The sequence below is a fragment of the Diabrotica undecimpunctata genome, chromosome 9 (assembly GCF_040954645.1).
Source record: "Diabrotica undecimpunctata isolate CICGRU chromosome 9, icDiaUnde3, whole genome shotgun sequence".
Classification (NCBI taxonomy): Eukaryota; Metazoa; Arthropoda; class Insecta; order Coleoptera; family Chrysomelidae; genus Diabrotica; species Diabrotica undecimpunctata.
Window position 1 is genome coordinate 14,803,744 of NC_092811.1, and position 5,718 is coordinate 14,809,461.

A 5,718-nucleotide genomic window follows, 5' to 3' on the forward strand; every position below is an offset into this window, starting at 1 on the left:
ATAAAAACCTGAATACAAATGGCAAGACAAGCTTTTGTGAAATTCAGACCGCTCCTATGTAATCAAAACCTAAATTTCGAAATACGCTACAGAATGGTCAAGTGCTACATATGGTCCATCTTGCTTTATGGCATGGAAACGTGGACTTTGAAAAAAACATCTATCAACAAACTTGAAGCATTTGAAATGTGGTCATTGAGAAGAATGATGCGCATACCTTGGGTGGATAGAGTTCGAAACGATGACGTCCTTAAGAGAGCCGGCGTGGAAAGAGAACTCTTTGAATTAATTAAAAAACGCAAGATTGGTTACCTTGGGCACATATTGAGAGGAGCAAAATATGAAATATCACAGTTAATCCTACAAGGGAAGATCGAAGGTAGGAGAGGAGCCGGCCGCAAACAATTATCCTGGTTAAGGAATATTAAAGAATGGACAGGAATACACAATACAGGCGAGCTGTGTCACGCCGCCAAGAACAGAATTCTAGTAATGAGATAGTCGCCTACGCACTTTGGTGTATGGCATGTTAAGAAGAAGAAGACAATCAATTTAATTTTACTACCAAAACGACCGGTTTCGTTTCTTACACTTTGCAAATCATCTTCAGGTCAAACGCTACAAATTGAATATGTAATTGAATTGTAATAAATTAAAAACAAACAAAATACTACTTACACTCCGGTATAAGAACCTTTAGATAATGATTCGTGATACATAGTTCAAACTATCCTGTAATTGCCGATGATGGGTGATCTTCGGCTAATGTTGTAACTGTCTACAAGGAAGTTTCTTGAGGGAAAAGATGTTAACAAATGAAATAGAAGTAAGGTATATGTGATTGTTTGTTAAATGAAAGTGTTGTTTTATATTATTTAAATTATTAAAATTATTTATATTTATTCAAGAGATATATTTTAGAAATGTGTGTTAATTTATTGAAATTTTTTTACATGTATGAGGACAATTAAATGACAACGAATGAAATTAGATGTACTATTTTGTGGGTGTGCAATTTTTTTGACTTGTAATTATCAAATTTTTTGATAAAATGCAATTAATTTCTGTTTTGGCAGAAAATTGTGATGTCATATTATAAAATTATAAAAATAAAAACAATTAAGGACAAACAGAACATAATTAAAAGGACAAAACAGACATAAAACTTTTAAAAAGGGGGGCGTATTGGCACTACATCACTTTTTAGGAGAGGAACTGGTAAAATTTGAGTTTTTTGTTATCTACTAGTATTTTAAGAGGTAAATTTGACAAGCTAATGTAGGTTAAAGAGTGACAGTTCTTCTTCTATTTCTTAGTATTGTAACTTTTGAAATAATTTATATATAACAAAATTTTAAAAGTTTTAAAATCAAAATTACAAAACAAACTTTGGCTGAGTATTTGGTAATAGAATATTAATCCAAATATGCAATAAATATACAAATTTTTAAAAAACTTTGAAAAAACTTATTGTCGGCGTAGATGAGCCATCTATAATGGTATGTTTAAAAACTTTTCATTTTAGTTTTATTATATTAAAATGGAAACAACAGAAATAGATTAAAATTGTTTATATCAAAAAATTCCAAACTTCCAGAATGAGTTTTTTTAAATTAAATTAATAATGTGGTTGGTAACTATGGTATATGACATATACACAATTCCATACACAATTTTTCTCTTTGGGCTTCCGTTATTTTTTCTTGACATTTAAACCGACATCTATTGCAGTCAACTTTTTAGGTCTTTTTTCTTGTACCTCTTTGCCACTTCTATTAATGTACTTTTTTCCACTTAGTCTCAGTTTTTATTGATTTTTTGCTTCCACAATTCTTTGTTCGCCTTCTTGCTTCTTTTTCTTACCTGCGTCTTCGTGTAGGGATTTTCCCACCAGAGTCTTCATTTGGTCTGCCCATCGTGTTGAAGCTCTTCCATAATCTCTAGTACCAATAAATCAGATCATATTTACTTATTTTATGCATCTGTTATAATAATTTGATACCTTTGCATAATATGAGCATTTGATGAAACTAAAAATGTTTCTTTTTTTTTAATTTTATTTTTTTTGCAACAATATCAAAATACTCCAAAATAACAAACGCTGCATATATTGTCCTAAACAAAAACTCCTCAATCACCGAAATAAGTTTATAATAAGTTTATTACTAATTAATTATACTTAAAATTGTCTTCCCTAAGTTGACGAAATTGTTGCTTTCACTAAGTTCATTTTCCGATCCGCTAAACTTCTTTCAAATTGAGCCGTTTATAATAGTAGGACGATCACTTTAATTTATTCTTTATTCAAATTTGTTGGATTTGAATTGAATAAAACTTTCAGAACAAACCCTCCAAATTTAATTTCTGTCTTGTTTTGAGTTATACACGGTGAATATATTATAATCGGGAATATGGGAAAGTAGGTATTATTTTGAAATATAAGTTCTTGTAGTAGAATTAAACGGACATTTGTTCAACAAATTAGGATGGCGATCTAAAATCATTTAGAGCGTAGTAAGTAACGTAATTACTTCCAACTTGAAGGACCACCCACTGGCGTGGGGAAAAAGAACACAAGCAGTTTAAACAATACGTAGTTTAACCTTTAACTGGTGACGTGCCGTCAAAATGACGTATCGTAACTGCGCGTTGATTCGGGATCTCCACTTTCTAAATTTGTACAGTCGACACTCTCAGTACCTTTCAGTTCAGTCATCGAAAGTACATAGCAGAAATTTTTTGCGTTTTCGAGCGATATATTTTATTTTGAATTACCACGTGTAAAAAATCACAATACGTCAAATTGACGGCACATCACAATTCACGTAACTATTTCAATAAATTGTGCAATATAAAAATGGCCAGTTCATGCAAGAAAATAAAAGTTAGTGATGCAGATTTTAATAATATTGCATTAAAATGGTATAACGATTGTGACAGTGACCTTGATAATTCTGACGATAGCATATTGGATGAAACTTTTATACCTAGTGAGCACGAAACAGATAGTGAGCAAGAATGCGATAACGACAGCAGTGAAGTTTTGTTACTTTCTGAAGAAACAAGTACTACACCTGAAAGCGAGGATGGAGGTAATAACAATAAAAATATTTTTATGGTAAAAATAGATTCAAGTGGTCAAACGTTCCTCCAGCAAAAAATGTACGGACTGCTGTACATAACATACTCAAGATTCCCACTGCAATTCGTTTACCCGAAAGTAATCGTAAGTACATATTTGAAAGATTATTATCTGAAAATATAGTTACTATAATACTAGAGTGGACCAATCAGAAATTATCTACTCTAAGGAGCAAGTATGCAAATGATATAAGGTCAGAATTAGCTGATGTAGACACAGTTGAGTTTAGAGCTTTCTTAGGATTGTTGTTATATTCATCAATTTTTAAATCGAATCACGAAGATGTCGACTCATTATTTGCTACAGACGAAACTAGCCGAGATATCTTCTGTTCGGTAATGTCGAAGAAAAGATTCTTGGCCATTTTAAGCGCTCTGAGATTTGACAATCCTTTTACACGCGATGAAAGAAAGAAGACTGATCCATGTGCTGCTATTTCTGATATTGTTTACTCAACAAAAAAACAAAATTTGTTTAATTTACTATTGTATGTTTATAAAGAACTGTCAGGAGCTATACTCTATTAGTACCACTGGATGCATCGATGAAATGCTTATTGGATTTAGAGGGAGATGTAAATTCAAGATCTACATGCCATAAAAGCCTGCAAAATATAGAATTAAAATAATGTATCTAAGTGATATCCTAACCAGTTATTTGTTCAATTCCTATATATATATATATATGGATGAAAAAATACCGATGGAGTAGGCCTGGGTGATCAAGAAAAAAAATTAAAGTGACAACTGTGGCACATCACCAGTTAAGGGTTAATAATTGAATGTTACTGCAACTAAGTTAATTTTGCCAAAATTTGGCTGACGAAGAGAGAGAAAAGGAAAGTCTAGAAGAAAAACAACTGAGATTTATAACGAAAAAAGAATACAAGCGACTAGAATATGCAGAAGAAAGAAAAGAGAGGCTATGAAAAAACAAGTACAAGAAATCGTAAAGCATAACAACAGACGCGAAAGCAGAAAATTCTATAAATGCATAAAAGAAAGCACACAGTCATTTAGACCAAAACTAACGATATGCAAAGACAAGGACGGAGAACTACTAACAGAGAAGCAAAAAATTATAATGAGATGGAAACAATATTTCGAAGAAAATCTAAATGCAGACAACGAAAATGATCAGAACGAGACAATATATTATACGGCGGAGCTGCACATCGAAAATCCAAGTTATGAAGAAGTAGTTCAGATAATAAAAAAACTAAAAAATAATAAAGCACCAGGAACGGACGGAATTTCAGCAGAATTATTAAAGCATGGAGGATCCGAACTCTGGGAAAGAATCCATTACCTAATAACATTAATATGGACGAAGGAGCAAATGCCAGAGGAATGGACAGTTGGCCTCATACAGCCAATATATAAAAAAGGAGATAAGAGGGAATGCCAGAATTATAGGCCAATTACATTGCTAAATGTAATATACAAAATTCTTTCTGGTATAATCTACAATAGATTATTAGAATACTCCGAAAATATAATTGGTGATTATCAAAATGGATTCAGACCAAATAGAGCCACTACAGATAACATATTCATACTAAGAACGATACAAGAAAAAGCTTATGAATACGACATAGACCTATATAATATGTATATAGACTTTAAACAAGCATTTGATAGTGTGAAAAGAGACAAAATGCTGGAAGACCTTTGTAATCTAGGTATACCTAAGAAATACATCAGCCTCATAAAAATGACATTGCAGGGTTCAAAAGCCGCAGTCAGAGTAGATGGAGAACTGACTCCCTTGTTTAACATCAACATGAGAGTAAGACAGGGAGATGCCCTATCAACCATGCTATTCAACCTAGTTCTTGAGGCAGTCATCAGAAAAACCAATATAACCGGCCATATAAACACCAAATCAGTACAAATTACTGCATATGCAGACGATGTAGCTATCATTAGTAGGAATAAGCCACGACTAATGGAAGTGTTCAAACAAATTGATCCTGAAGCAAGAAAAAGAGGTCTCAAAATAAACGAAGCAAAAACGAAGTATATGACAGTCAAAAGAATAACTGACAATGAAAATAATATCACAATAGACAACTATACTATCGAACGAGTGAATGCCTTTACATATCTCGGCACAGAAATCAATCAGAATAACTCCGTAAGTAGCGAAATTAATGCACGTATTTCCAGCGGGAATCGTACATACTATGCTAATAAAAGATTGATGACATCGAAATTATTAGACAAAAGAACCAAAATGACTATCTACAGAACACTGATTAAACCCGTAGTAACCTATGGATGTGAAACTTGGGTAATGACGAAAAAAGATGAAGCCCAACTCAGGACATTCGAGAGAAAAATACTGAGGAAAGTATATGGCCCGGTACAAGAGAAAGATTGCACATGGAGAATCAGGAGAAACGACGAGGTTAATGAGTTAAATGAAGGTTATGACATTGTAAGATTTGTTAAAAGTCAAAGACTGGGACATGTGCAGAGACAAAACGATGCAAAAACAACAAAGAAAATGTTACAATGGAAGCCCATAGGAAGGCGAAAAAAAGGAAGGCCCAGAACGAGATGGTTGGATGACGT